At 41.6% G+C, this 16,718-nt stretch overlaps 1 protein-coding gene and 1 long non-coding RNA gene across 4 annotated transcripts in view; one reads left to right on the plus strand and one right to left on the minus strand.

Annotated features, from left to right (window-relative positions):
* Positions 1 to 16,718, plus strand: part of RAPGEF4 (Rap guanine nucleotide exchange factor 4) — a 286,340-nt gene that overhangs the window by 135,038 nt on the left and 134,584 nt on the right. The window lies entirely within an intron of this gene.
* LOC122902600 lies at positions 140 to 5,709 on the minus strand. Its single transcript, XR_006383832.1, has 4 exons — positions 5,581 to 5,709; positions 4,748 to 4,851; positions 3,798 to 3,936; positions 140 to 245 (listed from the first exon to the last, which is right to left on the minus strand). It is a non-coding gene; the product is annotated as an uncharacterized LOC122902600 (long non-coding RNA).

A 16,718-nucleotide genomic window follows, 5' to 3' on the forward strand; every position in this document is an offset into this window, starting at 1 on the left:
TATCTAGTCTCCAGTGAAACTGAACAGTAATTTGTAGCAAACCCTATTTTTGCCCAATTCCATATACTTTGGCCTATTTCTGAATTCATCTGCAGTGGCAGTGGCCTGTCTCTCTGCACATGGGCATTGAGCTTCTGTGGCTCTCTTCTTCCGTCTGGTGGTTTTCTTTGGTGCTGAGGGATCATCACAGTCAATAAGCCAACAAAAAATTGTCCGAGATTGATGCCTGTGGGTCAACATCCAACCTATGAAGGGTAAGGGTGGGTGGGTAAATGCGCCAGCTTCCTCGTCCCTCCCCAAGACAACTTTGAGGTGTGTTCTGGAGGCTGGAAAGGTCCCAGAAGGTTCCTGAGTCCACCTTTCCTCAGTGGGTGCCCAGGGGGGTGGAGCCCCAGTCACCCTTGGCAGTAATCCACTTGTTAACACACCCCTTATCCCCATTATTGGCTTTTCTCTCTTCTCTGCCTCACTTCCCCACTTTCTTCCATGTGCTTCTTGAGATCACCTCCCAAATACTCCCTGAACCCAAGACCTTATCTCAGGGTCTGTTCTCAGTAGAAGCCAATCTAAGATACAATTATTCCCTGCTATACCAGTTCCAGGTTCCAGCTTTTGGCCACCAACACCACTACATCTGTTAGAAATGCAGATGATCAAGTCCTGCCTAAGCTCTAAACCCTAAGTGGTTTTCTCTTGCCCCAGAATAGAATCCAAGATTGCTGCTGTAGCTTAGCACCCTTGAGCAGCCTGGCTGCTTCTGCACTCCTGAGCTGCATCTGAGATGTACTATGTGTTTTCCAGATGCTTCCATCTCTTCATTTCTCATTCCCCGACACCCCCTTGTCTCTGCTTCCCCGCAGTGCTGCTCCTCGTCTGGGCTGTTCTTCCCACTGTCTGGCTTATCCACTCCTTCACACCCTCAGCTTCCCAGGAACCTTCTGGAACCTTTCCAGCCTCGTCCAGCCCCTCTAACTTGTCCCTAGACTGTGCCACTCCCTCAAGAGCTTTGCATATTTGCAATGATGTGACTTATTTTCAATGATGTATTTAATGTCTGCCTTTCTCTAGACGAGGGATCTGCAAACAGTTATAGCTTTATGGAACACACCCACACCCATTTGTTTTCATATTATCTATGGGTACTTTGTAGCTATAATCAGAGAATTGAGTATTTACAGCCGAGACCATACGGATCACCAAAATTCTCAAATATTTGCTATCTAGATCTTTACAAAAATGTTTGCTGATCCCTCCCCTAGACTAAGAACTCCGAGGGTGCAGTCTCTTCCTCATTTTTGTGACTTGGCATCCAACACAGCCTCTGACAAAACAAACAAACAAACAAAAACCCAGGCATAAATAAATACTTTTTTACTATGTGACTTGAAACAAAGTTTCCGCAAATGTTACCCTTTTTGCTTCCTTATTATTTTGCCCTTCTCTTGTGAAATCTGCACGTGGGTTGTGACAGGGTTGTTCATAGCAGGTAAAGTACTTCCAGACCTTTAGATGATGATGTCATTCCACTTACAGCTCTTTATCAGACAGAAGTCAGATTCCTATCTCCATTGTAATGTTGACTAGTTTTTTAAGCAATGCTTTTACTAAAGAAGTAAAGATTTCGCTATCCTCCCCCCCTTTTTTTCTCCGGCCAGGAGTTTCAGACCAAATGGGAGGTGATGTGTACTATATAGAGTGTTTTCCAGAAGACTACTTGGTTAAAAAGAATCCCACTCCTATAATTTTTGGGGGGGAAAACACGCCCTAGCTAGATTTAATTTTAGAATATCAGTGTATAATCAAGTAAAGAAAGATAATAGCTTTTATTTGAATGATACAGGGTATGAAAATGTACATGCTTCATGCTGCTTTTACAGTTTTTCACATACAAATTTTATCATCTCACTCTTTTACTAAAAAAAAAGAAAAGAAGAAGAAAAGGAATTACTGTTTCCCCAGGCATCTCTGTGATGCCCAGAGGAATTTCTTGAATCTGGTTTATAACTCGCCATAACTATCTCCTGTTATGCTCCAGGATAGGGGGTGTAAAACTAAGCCCTGTGGGCCCAGTTGACACTGCTGCCTGTTTTTGTAAATAAAGTTTTATTGGAACACAGCCACACTCATTTATTCAAGTATTTTCCATGTATTCCAAGTATTTTCAGGTATAATGGCAGAGGTGAGTGGCTGTGACAGACTGTGTGGCTTGCAAAGCCTCACGTATTTACTCTCTGTCCCTTCACAGAAGAGAACTTGATGATCCTGCTCTGGGAAACTTCTTCTATTAACCATGACCATCTGCTCTCACCATTTCTTCTGCTTGTCAAACTTTTTCATGTCTCTGAGCCTTTGCACATACCATGCCCTCTGCCTGGAAAAGCATTCTTCCCTTTCCTGCTTAGAAAACTCATGCAAGGAATGTCTGGGTGACTCAGTTGATTAATCGCCTGCTTTTGGCTCAAGTCATGATCCCAGGGTCCTAGAATCGAGTCCCACATTGTGCTCCTTGCTCAGCGGGAGACCTGCTTCTCCTTCTGCCTGCTGCTCCCCCTGCTTGAGCGCTCTCTCTTTCTCTCTCTCTCTCTCTTTCTGTGTCTCTCTGGCAAGTTAGTACATAAAATCTTTTTTTTTAAATTTAAAAAAGAATGAGAAAGAAAGAAAATAAAACTTATGCAAGCTATTGATGCCCTGCATGGTTTTCACCTCCTTTGTAAAAGTTCTGAATTTCCCCAAATGCATTTTTTTTTTTTTTTGGTCTGGGTTCCCATAGCACTTTGTACAGATGTATAAAGCACTTATCATTGTTATTTGTATCATAATTCCTATTTTTTTCTCTATCTCCTACTAGAGTATAAGCTATAGGGGATAAGAGTGTATATCTTTATTCAGTGTATCCTATAGGTGCTTAGCACCAAGTAAATACTAAGAAGTGGTTAATTAATGTCAGAAGGTTGCATGTTATTAGCCAGTGCACAGGAAAGGTATGATGTTAAAACAGAGACACATAGAGCAGTTGGAGAAATTATAGAATTTTTAAAAATATTTTATTTATTTATTTGAGAGAACGAGCATGAATGGGGGCAGGAGGGCAAAGGGAGAGGGAGTAGCAGGCTTGCTGCTGACGAGGGAGCCCAGCTCCGGGCTCGATCCCAGGATCCTGAGATCATGACCTGAGCTGAAGGCACTTAACTAACTGAGCCACCCAGGCTTCCCTAGAATTTTTAACTGTAAAGTATTTAAAAATTGTCCTGCCCTTACAGAGGGGGGAAAAAAGGTGGGAACATGGGGAGACTTGCCCAAGCCGACTCAATGGCACCCCCTCACAGAGAACCTGGGTAGGGGGCTCAGCTAGACATAGTGTATTAATTGGAGAGTGAACTGCTTAGTAAAATTATTAATACTTAATTCCATGGTCAAGGAAGAGGAGTTTTTGTTGGTGAGAATTTGTTGGTGGGCAGGAAGCAGATCAGAGAATTTTATAGCTCCATCTTTCATTTGCAGACAAATAGGTTGATTTTTTACCTCCCTTAGTTTTTATTTTTGGTAAATCGGGATGGTTCTCATTCTTTGATATTGTTTCTACCTTTATCTCTAAGTGTCGAACTCAGTTTTTAAACTTGTTTTGAATCCATCATGGGCTTTGCAATAGCAGTTTTGATGACCTGGCTTGCCACGACCAACTTAATAGTTTTCTTCTCTTCTATGAAAGATCGAATTCAAAATGGAAAGCAGCTTTTTTCAAGAGTTTCCCATATTTATCTGAGGGTTGGTGATTTCATGTTGCTAGAGCCTGTTACCTGCTGGATGCTTCATACCCTCCAAACTGCCTAATGGAGAGAATTTGATCTGGCGAAGAGCCCAGTCGTCCATCTTCCTGGGGCTGGTAACCACTTATGGGGTGATAAGGATGAACTTTAATCGACTTCCTAGACACCCCTTCATTAAGAGAAAGAAGAGGAAAAGACAAAAGGAAAGAGTGAGTGCTGACAAGCAATTTCGGAGATTGATAGTCAGTTTGGACCTAATTTTAAATACCAGTAAAATTCTATTTGTCATGTCAAACATCTATTTGAATGAGAACTCACAAACTAAAATCTCTTTTCTAATATTTATAAAGTTATGTTTTAAGAGTTGTGACACTCATTTTTTTTCCTTACTACTTAGCAGAAGAGGTCACATGACATTGTCTGCTTTCAAGTTAATGGGCTTTTAATATCTTTTGTGCATGTTTTATAATGAAAGAAAACCATTTTTGCTGGATTTCCATTGTTAAAGCTTTGGCAGTAATACTTATGCATGGTAATAATGTCAGTAGAGAGGTCTTGTTTGCTTACAAACAGATTTCAATTGTTGAGAGACCAAATTATGTCCTGTTGCTATAAACATGGGCAGTATTTGGTCTCTGTTCATCAAGCTACTTTGTAATTAGGATTGCATCCAAATAACAAGTGCCTCTTCTCCCATGGAGGTCATTTCAACTTGCAATTTTCACTGACGGAACAAGGTTTCATAAAAGGACATGTCTATGCACAAAGATGAGCTTAAATCAAAAGTACACATGTATATATACATTCAGACTTAACCAGTGCTTCTCTGATTGTGTCTGGCTTATTAGTTTTTAGTGTCAGTGAGCAAGAATGTTTTTAAAATACGGATAGTCATTTTATAAAATTCATTTCAAAGCCAATATTTAAACTTCTAGATAGTAAATGAATTCTCTCAGCAGCTTTTGTCAAGGAAAACTTACTATAGTTTGCAAAACTGTTTAAGGTTTTTCTGTGTATCTGGAGTTCTCTCCACCAGTTTTTTCTGGAGAATGCCCTAGGGTGTGCTGGGTATTTCTCTGTAGCCCTAAAAGAAAGAAGAATATATGCTCTAATGCTTTACAGCTGTCAAACTAAAAAGCCACCAGGGCCAACTCCCAAGATCGAAAGCAAGACTTGAACAACCATCCTAATGGTAAACAGTGAACAGAGAACATGTAAGGCAGGAACTGAAAATAATTTAGAGGGTTTTTATTTTGGCAGCTGGGGTTTTGACGCCAAATCCCTGATTTTGTTCTAGGAAAGCTGGTGGTGACATTTGCAGTGGCTCTATTTAAGGAGAGGAAGTTTGATGACTGATAAGAACCAAGGCTCAAAGTCAGGGATTGGATGACTGGCGACAGCCATTTCCACAGCTGTCCTTGGGGACCACTGGGAGACCTTTTGTTGCTTCTTCTGCCCTGTTTTAGGAAAGCAGATTTCTAATCAGGCTGTCCTACAGGAGACCCTCAAAACATTTTCTTCACAATGAAGTTAGGCTCTATATAAATGAGTCTTACTTTGAAGTGTGACCAGTCGTTATTTTTTGAGGTATTATTCTCCCACTTCTGTAAAGAAGGAAAGTGGTGAAGGGGGTTTAGAATAGCATGCATTTAAGACTTCATTCATAAGCCTTCCTATTCTCAGGGCTACCCTACCAGGGTGCCTATTCCCTCCTCCATCTCCCTGATCCCAAATATTAGCTCACTGGATGCATGTAACAGGCACATGGAAATCTGACATTCTGAGCGTCTTTAAACCAAAAGAGACCACTTACCGGGAGTCCGTGAGAAGCAGTGAGTGAGTGCTCTGAGAATATCCCCACAAATCCTTCCCTGTTATGCTTTATCCTGCAAGGAAATGATCTTGTCTCATATTTCCTATGAAATATTCCTTTTACTCAGGACCAGATAAGTAATTTGTCCAACACAAAATGAAAACATGAGGCCTTTGTTAAACATTATTAAGAATTCTGAGCCAATAGCAACAAGCATTAAACTAAGCACAGCACCCTTCTGAATGTGGGGCTTGGCGTGGCTGCCTGGGGCGCCCATCCCTGAAGCCAGCCTGGATTTTATCTTTTCTTATCTTTCTTATTTAAGACCTTACCTGAACTTCAACAATAGGCCCTATGACATCCGACTGGTACTACATTTCAGGCATGTGTCCCTTGGTGTTTTCTGATCTCTCTCAATCTCTTGAAGCATATTTTGTGTCCCTTTCCTCCTATTCCTTCTCCTCTTTTTTCTCTCCACTTACTAATTTTTAAAGTACACTTTACTTCTTAGAGCAGTTTTAGCTTCACAGCCAAACCGAAGGGGAAGTTCAGAGCTCTCTCGAATCCTGCCCCTCGCCCACACACAGCCTCTCCATTATCAACATCCCCCAGCAGGGGGGTAACATCTGTTACCACGTATGGACCCTCATTGCACCCAATCAGCACCCAGAGTCCCTAGTTTTTATCAGAGTTCACTCTTGTGGTTGTACATCCCATGAATCTGGACAAACGTAGTCATCATTATGGTATCATACAGAATATTTCCACTGCCCTAAACATCCTCTGTGCTCCTTCGTAAAAGATATTTCTTTAGAAGTCAGCTTTGATTTCTTTATTTTATGTCCCATTTCCTCATCTCACTGCCATGACATCTGTGTATCTCAAAATTCCAGGCCAGTATGAAGCTAAAAGGCTCATGTTGGAAGAGTGAGACTGATTGCAAGAAACAAAGGGCCAAATTTATTGACAGTTGTTCTGCGTGGTGGGAGCAGAGCAGATGGGGCGCATCAATGGAGGATGCACGTGCACGGGGGGTGGGGAGGCGGCAAGGGGTGCCTGACGTCATCCTTTACCCTATAAGCAGACTGTAGTACAGAGGCTCAGGTAAAAAAAATAGCAAAAACTCTGCAGTCGGTCTGTCCTTTTTCCCACTGGCAGAGAAAATTCTGGTAACAATGAATGCAAGAAGCTTTATCCAATCTACTTGGAGAAAGCTAAGTTGTGTAACTTCGCTGTCCTTTGGAGCAGGTTCCCCCAACATGGAAGGTGAATAGGAATTCCTCCCAGGCAATTATCAGAGCCTGAGAGAGGAGAGGGGAAGCTTTCTTTAAAAATGTTTGAACTTACTCGGATCAGCAGGGCCCTCCGTCTTTCCTCTTTGCTTCTTCCTTCACTCGTTTTTTATGAAATGACCACCAAGACCAATTTACATGGTAAAAAGAAATCATAGCGACTGAGAAAGAATATATGCAATTGTCTTCCCTTTGTTTGCCCTGTGAATGGTGGGGGATGGAAAGGAAGGTAGAGAGTGGGAATCAGGGCTGGTTGGGAGGCTGAGGGATGTTACTGGGTTTAAGCTGGCAAAGTCATCTGGTCCCCTGGGACCTCTTCCTCAAGGTCTAGCAGGGATATCTACATCATCCCATGAAGCACTTTCTTTTTATGGATTAATGGATTGTGTTTTGGAATCAAGTTATTTATTTGGCTGCATAATCCTGGAAAAGATGTTGTCAGACCTTATTTAGTTACTTTTGTTAAATGTGTTCGTGGCCTACCTTCAGGCGCAGCTGGGATGGACAGCTCCTACGCACATCAGTGCCCCCCCTAAACTATTCTCAGCCTCCATACCCCAGGACTTCTTTATAAACCACAAAAGCTTGCATAACCTAAGCTCAGGATAGTTGGGAAGTTTGCAGGGAGTTAGTGAGCTGGAGGTACCCCTCAAATAATGGGGGATGAGAGTCTGGATATCAATCTTCAGACTCCCGTGCTTTGGAGACCGAACTCAGATGCACTCTCCAAGGATGGCCAGTAAGAAAAAACAAGCTCAATAACGCAGTCATTACTGTCTATCCCTCCCTCCTTGACTCATTTTTCCTGTCCTTCACTCCTGCTTCCTGGTTCACCTCCCAGGAAGCTGAATCGAAGTCCAAGTTTCAAGCTCTTCTTGCAGGGGAATGCAAATTAAGTGCCAGGCTAGCATGCATTTCTGCCAGCCTTCTGTGTGTCTTGGTTTAGCTGTGGCATTCTTTCATGTACAGGTCTTCAGACTTTGAGCTGATAACAACTAAAAGTGAAAATCAGAAAATTAAAAATATTTTTATGTTGAAAATTTTCCCAGGTGTTGATACCATCTCATTATATATATTCACCTATGCAGTAAACTTGATCAGGGTCCCACTCTTTGTCAGGCACCAGGATACAGGCTGGGGCTAGAAGGAGAAGTAAGGAGTGCTTCCTGCCTGATGGGAGTATAGGATCTACCAGAGAGAGATGATGCTAGAAACCTGCACGGAGTATAATGAGAGCACGATGGCGGTGGTCCGTTATGCGACTGTGGTTAGGGGTTGTGAAGAGTGAGTGGTGAGAGCCAGTGGTGCAGAGCGGGGAAGGGCATGACAGGGCAGGGTGAAGCCTAGAAAAGACATACTTGCCTGGAGGTGCGAGCAGGTCAGTCCTGGGTGACCACGGCAGGGGTTGGGACACAGTTTGAGGTTCACTTAGAACCAAGAGATGAAATCGACCACTTGATATCCTGTGTGAAAGACAGTGGAAGTTGACAAGGGGCTCAGGAACATTCCAGAAACATCATGAAACAATAGCACTTGGCAAAGAAACTCCACGGATGACTGCCCTAACCATGGGAGTGGAGCACAGGGCTTCTCACTCAGGATTCTAAGCTCTTTTTTTTTTTTTAACCCTTTTTAATGTTATGACAACTGTATTTCTGTTTTTCTAAAATGAGTTTCTTGATTGAGTTAGGACCTCAAGGGCACAGGGTATTAGCCGCTGTCCTGTTCAATAGGATGCATCTGTTCAGGGAAGATCTTAACTTTCTTTGTCTTCCTCAGAAGAGGGGGCTCAAGGATTGCCTGAAAGGCTTGAAGAAATGTGAAGCAAAAGCACCTTTACTGAAACTTGGGTCCTTTCGGACACAGTTGCCAAATCCCATCAACATGCTTTTCACTTCCAAAGGCACCCCCCAGTTTCAGCCCCGCTTGTTGGAACATTGACATTTATAGTGCTATGGTCTTAAGTTTTAGGTCCAAGCCAGCAGGAGATTCTGCCCCAGTCCTTGGTAAAGCTGCTACTTGAAAGTTCCTGCTTTACTTCATTGTTCCAAAGACCTCTTTGACACTCTCGAGTTTAAAGACATGAAGAATCAGAGAAAACATCTCTGCACGCCGGAAGCACATGTCTAGGGCAGGACCTGTCACAGTTGTCAGTTCTCCGTAATTTCCAGGGTAATCCCTAGCCTCATCCATAAGCCACTTTTTTCCCCCACTTCTTCCTTTGCTTCACGGAACCTTCTCACTACCTATTTGAAGTGGAGTCATTCTGTGGAGAATGTTAGAGTCTGAAGGGTACCTGTACAGATCTGTATCAAGGCCTTTTTGAGTTCATGTACAACTTCATCGTGGATGCTTTCATGTAAAAACAGTCGCTTTACAGTAGTACATGTCTGCCCAGGGATTCCAGATTCTTTGCATTTTGCAATTTTGCTTTCTTAAAACGACTTCCAAATTTTAAATCCCTTTTACAGCAAGGCTTACAGTAGATAATCAGAGATAAGCTTTATAAAAATTCTAATTCTGGTTTTTACACTTTTCCTTCTTTCTCTTTTTATCCCAGGGGAAAGGGTTTCGTGGGAGTAGAAAAATTATTTTGTAAAAAAATGGGGAAAAAAAAACCTGAAGGTTTATTTTGGAAGCACATATAAGTGACTCTGTCCGGAGAAAAAGGGGAAAAAAATGATAGACTCATTTCAATCTAAATAGAGATTTAGTCTGCTATGAGCTATTAGACTGACTACAAGAACGAAGATTTAATGAGAAGAGAAAACTCATCTGTGACTTTGTGATAAGCAGGTGCTGAAATCTGTCATTGCTTTGAGGGGGCATTTCAGAGAAATCCAAAATAATGGTATCAATGTCTTGCCATCTGTTTTCTTATTCCAGTTTGTACCAACCTTTTAAAAAACACTCATTCTTACACAGGCATCTGCACACACTATTTTGGCCTTTGAAGTGGGCAATGAACATTGCATAACAATTATCATAAAATTGGACTTGAACTGTCTTGAACTTTCTGCGTGTTCATTGGCTGATTGATGCTTTGTACATTGAGTCGTCTTCAAAGAATACCAAACAGAAGAACTGTGTTTTGAATTTTCTCTAGAGAGCTCCCTATAGCTTCTGGTATGTGAGGGAAGGTGGGAGAGAGGGGTGATTCGTTGTTACTTTCTGGGTCTGTTTTAAATGCTCTGTGGTAACATCCCTTTAGCCCAGTGGCTTTCATGTTTTCTGTTCTTTGTTTTTAATCTTTTGGAGACAACAGCTGGATTCTGCTTTTAGTACTTACTCCTGATTCCTGTCCTGTTGTGAGCCATTCTGGTGGGGTTTGTTTGGTTGGTTGGGGGAAGGGGGTTTAGCACGTGGCATGATGCTACTTTGCCATAGTATTTAATTAAAAATTTGGTTTTTTTGGAACTTGTTATCGGCAGACTGCTAGAAAATGGAGCCAGTGGATATTTGCAAGGAGTCTGAGATCCCATTTTACCCTTGTAGCCTCCCCATCCAAAGGTCAAGTGTTTTCCACCAACTGCTTTTGGTAAAAGTCCACAGTACATGCTTCACTTGAGATAAACCACATGTGTTGATTTGTAACTTACATGAACAGGCCAAAAGAAGACGTATTTCCTGAAGTTTTGTTCACAGTTTTCTGTGATTTTAGTTTTTACTAAAATGGTTGAATTTTAGGTACAGCAGATCTACTTCTAACTTGGTTCTCTGAGACTGCCAATTGTGGATTTTATGCTGACATAATTTGTCCCTAAAATATATATGCTTGGGTCACCAAGGGCATTCAGAGATGATTATCTTACTTTTGTATATGGGAAGGAAGTGGTTGGGGAGAGGAGGAATATAAATAACACTTCCCCCCCAAAAGGAAAAAAGTCAATAAGAATTTGCCTCAAGTTCATTCAGAATGATCGTCTTGTCCAGATTATGAACTTACAGGATAAGCTATATATTTATGACAATTTAAAAAAATTAATCCACTTTTGATCAGAGTTCTCACCTTTCCCATTGCCATGATATCCTCTTCTATCACAGATTTATTTTGGAAAATTATAGTGAAAATGGAGCCTTTTCTGGGAAATAAGCCAGCAATGAGAAAGAGATGCTGTTAAGACATTTTCTGAGAAATCAAATTTTAAACTTTATTTTTTAATCCTCTATTTTATGCCAGATTATGTGAACTGCTGAACTTCATACAAAATTTAACATACAATAAGAAAACAGAATCTACAGAAACTATCAAGATTTATTAACCTTCTTTTGAGGTCTTTGATTCATAATGTCCTTGTCAAAAATAGGACTGAATGAAATTACCCAGCGAATGAAGCATTTTAGGATTTGTGAAAAAAGTTACCTTAATCAGTTTTAGTGGTTTTTTTTTTTTGATATAACATATTTTCAGGGTAGATCATTATTGCACACTGAATTATAATCTACAAATTAGAATATAATTGTGCAATTTGTGTTTAATTCTCTTGCTCACATTTTATATTAGGCTTATTTCTTTGCAGACTTACAGTATTGTGAGTTTTTCATAAACAGCTATTTAAAGCCATTCACATAATCAAAATAATATTTATAGATATTCAGAAAATGATTAATCTCAGGATTGTGGCAGAGCAGAAAACCTTACTATGTAGGTTTGCCACCTCCCCCAACAACAACAACAACAAAAAATTCGAGTTCTGGTCAAGTTCCCTGAATAAGTGTAGTGAAAATTAGTTTCTTTTGGAAAGATCATACAATTGAAAGACTAATTTATATTAGGAGGGCACACTGGGCTTGGCAGAGGGCATTGTGAGAAAGCAAAGTGTAATTTTCCTCCAAACAAAGACAAGCTTGTTGGAGAGCATGCTTTATTGCCTGGAAATTCTATATATATGCAAAGTTGCTCATCAATTCACTGTTGGGTTTTATGTGCTTGGTTTCTCCTTTTGTTTGGAAAAATCAAATGCTGAAGAAAGTAGGCGTAGCTCTGCATGCTATAGGCACAGAGAAACCCACACAGGCCAATTCTCCCGGTGTGCGGTGTTCCTGTGTGGGGAGTTGCCTGTGGGAGGGACGGCCAGACTCAGCTTCCTGCAGGTAAAATCAGGGTGTGTGCTTCAGCAGAGCCCACCCAGAATTTCCAGAAATGACTTACCGGCATTTTTTTTCTGATCCCTCCCTCTGGCAGCCAGGTGGATAGATTTGGCGGGTTTAGGTTCACACCCCGAAGTCCACAGAGTGTTCTCTCTTTCTTTTTTAAGCTGCTTTATGGAGGCATCATTCACATACCATACAATTTGCCCACTTGAAGTGTACAATTCATTAGCTTTTAGTCGGTTGTGTCACCATCACCACAATCAATTTTAGAACATTTTTATCACCCCCGAAAAGATAAACCACACCCCAGTTAGTGGTCCCTTGAGAACCAGATTGGGATAAATGAATTCAGTGAAACAAAGGTGAACATTCATTTCAATGGGAGGCTTTCAAATGAGAGTTATCTTTAGAATCGCCTTCTTCATTCGCTGTTTTAGCCTCCTGGTATAGCAGCTACATCCAATACTTATAAATAGCTCGTGGACTGAACTGTACAGTGTGCAAAGTGCTGTCTGTCAAACTGCAGGTAAGAGGCCTGACAGGTAGCATGATAGGTTAGGGGCGAGAGATCCCCCAACCTCCCCCGGCTCAGGCCACTGGCCTCGGGGAGAGGAGCTGTGTTATTTAGCAACATTGTAGGGCCAGGCTCATAGGCTGAAAACCTAGGCATCTGAGCGACCTGAAAACAGTGTGTAGAGTCTCGTCTGGGGAAGCAGATCCAAGTTGAGAAGAGGGATGTGGGTACCAGGAAGATTCCCTTACAGGAATTGTGGGTTTGGTGGTCAAACATCAAGATGGAGGATGCAGGAGACAAAGATCTGAAAGGTGGAGATCATGGTCAACATCCAGATGGGGATGAGGTCCATGTCTGAGGAAGGAGGAGCTGGAGTGGACATAGGAGAGCCAGGAAGAAGTGCCATGTGGCTGCCAAATCCTGTCCCCTGTGAATGAACCCCACAGGCCAACACTGCATGCACCTTACACTTGGTATCCCCCAGACCACCACCTCTTTGCTCTGTTGATGTAGCCCTAGTTCTTCCTTTCTTCTCTCCAATCTCTCCACCATCCTCTTCCCTTCATCAGGGCTGCCTCACTCTGTGGGCCCATTTGGACAGGCTCTGGTCAACATAATCTCTTAGACTCAAGTCCTTCCCTTTAGCCAACTCCTTACACCCATAGATGAGACCAAGAGGCACTTAGCCAGGCATTTCAGCTCACTGGGATGCAGAGAGGCTGGAGCAGCCCACTTCCCCCTGAAGGAGAGAGCAGAGGATGAACCAGAATGTCATACTTGGAAGGGTTGGGGGGTGGGTGGAGGTGGGGGCAAATTTAGAGTCCCTCACCTGGCCGCCTTCCTCCTGGGCTGTCCACCTGTCTGTCCTAAAAGATGTCACTTTCCGCTTGACACTTTCACTGGAGGAAGGAAAAATCCCTTTTGTCTGGGTTAGCTGTGTACCGTGCAGGAAAGTGGTTGGCAGTATTTCCTTTCCCAGTGAGATTGCTAAGGAATTTTTAGTAAGGCACTCCTCTGTTCTCTAAAGTTTTCTCTTCTCAAGATTGTTCTCTCTGAGGCAATATGGTATGATTTTTCCCTAAAGTTTAAATGTACATCACTGTATTCAATAGATGTTACTTATAAGGTACAGATATATTGATTTGGGAGGAATGTAATGTTATTTTTAAAACGTCAGGAATTTCATTAAAATCTACAACAAAAATCAAGAATATCTGTACATTACAAATATTGGAAAGCACACATTCATGCTTTGGGCTTTGGGTCTCCAGAAGCATTGCACGCTTGTATCATCTTGCTTAGATGTTTGTGTTGACTGGTAGAAACGTGTTTCTCTCCTTCTAACACTATAGAGATCATTTATAGGAAAGTCTGGTGTAGGCATATTCTGAATAGATAACTGACATCTGAAGTTGAGGTTCTAGATTGCAGCAGAAATCTGTTTTCGTGTGTGATCAAAGGTTAATCTGTGTGGGACGGTTAGACTCTTCAGCTCTGTTAGCATTAGAGATGGGACATCTGGTGTCCTTGGGCGTCATGGAAGCTGAATGCACTCCCCAGAAAATCTAGTTACAAAATCTGTAAGGGCAGTGGCCAACAACCAGCATGACTGCTGAAAGAGCCTAGAAAATTCCAACTTGATAGAGGCGGGACTCAGAGAAAGCTGTGGCTTTGCATCCCTGAGGTGTCATCTTTCCACCCTCTGCATCCTCTGCCCACATGCCAGATATGTGGACACCTGGCACCTGGGCAACTCTGGACCTTCCCAGCCAGTGGGGACAGAGCATCCCCTCCAATGAGGACTTGCTGGAGGGGCAGAGGCAGCGGACCTACAAAATTCAAGCAGAATCCGGAACTGAGCCGAGCTGGGGAAGGCAGACGTTAACAGAATGAATGCATTAAGAGTAATCGTTTCAAGTTTCAACTCCCAAATTCTTTTCATTTTTTGGTAACTTACAATTTTGTCATAATTTAAAGTATACCCAGGGAAGTTGGAAAAGAAGTACAAAGAACTCTCTCAGACTACTCTGCTTCTGCCCTTTATGTCTTGCCGCACTTGCTTTAGCATGCTCTTTCTTCCTCTCCCTCGCTCTCTATTTTTTTTCTGAATCATTTGTAAGTTAAGACATCGTATTCCTTTACCCCCTAAATACTAAATATTTCAGGGCATGTTTCTTTAGAGCAAGGACATTTTCTTATATAACCACAACACAATTGTCAAAAGCTGTAAATCTGGAATCCTTTTAACACTAATAATATTCAAACACCACCTATAATGTTCCACAATTTCTGTTCTATTCTTCTTAAACTGACAGATTGAAATTTAATTAAATTTCTTTTTTCTTCTGACAGTGTTAAAGGAGAGCACACACAATATTTTTTCTTCAGTGGTATTAACACGGGAAGACTTTGCCAAGGTTACAAATGTACAGTTGGCAGTCAGTGAGTTACAACATAATGACACCAATTAGATAAAGCCATTGGAGAGATCAAAGAAATTTTCTGAGTGATATGCTTGCATATTTGTTTGCCTTGGAATTAAATTTTTATAGTGCTATCTCATTTTCATGATTATAACTGAAATCACCACTTGATAAGACCTGTGTATATGATCTTTATCTTCTTGCTTTATGTAAGGGAAGATATTTTGATGATGCAAATTCAATAAATTTTCCAGATTTCCCCCAGTTGGGTCAAATGGGGAAATGGCCCCCAAATGAGGTTATCTAACCAAAAAGCAATGGGGAAATATGTTCTGATTGCAAAAGCCATCCAAAATATATTATTAGAGGTGAGGGCACGGGGCGGGAGGATAAAACATCGTGTACCAAATGATCTCATTTTTTTAAAGCCAATAGATGGATAGATAGATTGATAGATAACGGTGTGTGCCTGGAAACATTCTGGATGTTACAAAAGAAATGAGTATCAGTGGTGATTAACTTGACAGTGGATAGGTCAGTAGTCGGTGAAGGGTAACAAGGGGACAGAATTACTTTTTTCCATTTACACACCTTTTAGTATAATTTTTTATCACATGCTCTTACTTATTTTATAGAAATAAAAATTTATTTTTATAGATTCGTATAAAGGGGAGGAGAGTGGGATATAAAGAGAGACAGGGAGAGAGAGAGAGAGAGAGAAGAGAACAGTAGTTGGAATAAAACCAAATGGCAAACTTATTAAAAAACTATATGCCCTAGAGGTAACAGCATTTGGCAGAATTATGAAAAAAAACCAAGCTGAATATGTAAAACGTATCATTTTCTACCTTCCGTTATTTACATATAGCTGTCAGTTTTTGCAGCAAGATTCACGCATGGGTCTCTTAAAACTGAATTTTCACTAGTGTGTTTTGATGCTAATTCTGGTGGAGCCGACTGACCGCTTTGTTCCTCTGTACTTCCTTTTAAATTACAAAATTGATTAGTATCATAGATCTTGATGAGTTAAATTTAGGTTTTGTTTTTATCAACATCAACTGACCTTCATGCTCCCACTGCCGCCTCCCTGAAAGCAAGAGGCTTATTCATAAAGAACAGACAGACATCACAGAGACACTTGACCATGGACATCATATGATTTCAAGTGGCTTCTTTCATCGCATCTTCAAGTCATTAGACTTGCTTTTGTAGATCTTCATCTCCATGTGTTAGATGTGCTTTTCTTTCAAGCCTTAGTTTTCTTAAATGGAAATGACCCCTTAGCAGAATCGGTGTGAGGAAAAAAAAAATCATGCTGTAGAGGGAATGGGAAACAATACTCATCGTGTACCCAGGCTGCGAGAAGGTCTACGCGGTTGGCTCATGCAGTCCTTCCGTCAACTGTGTGGGGTATGTGGTAATAGTTCTGGTTTATTTTTGAGGAACCTGAACCTTGGAGTGGTTAACAAATTCCCTCAGTTATTCATCAACAAATTCACAACAAATTCACTCAACAAATATTCACTGAAGTCCTGCTCTGTTGTAGGCTCTGTGCTCAGTTTGGCGCACGCAGGGAGAGCATAGCTGTGGTCGCTGCCCTCTATGAGCCTGTAGCAGAACCTCTATGAGCCTATAGAGAAAGGCACGGAGCCAGCACAGGCACATATGGGACGTAACCGCACATTACCTGGAAACACCAATGGCAAAGACATGATGCCAGGAGAGGGAGTAACAGGAGACTCACATGAGCTGGGGGCTTGGCGAGTGCCGTTCTGAAGAGGCCATATGTAAACACAGGCAAGCAGATGTTGGCAA

The sequence above is a fragment of the Neovison vison genome, chromosome 3 (genome assembly GCF_020171115.1).
Source record: "Neovison vison isolate M4711 chromosome 3, ASM_NN_V1, whole genome shotgun sequence".
Classification (NCBI taxonomy): domain Eukaryota; kingdom Metazoa; phylum Chordata; class Mammalia; order Carnivora; family Mustelidae; genus Neogale; species Neogale vison.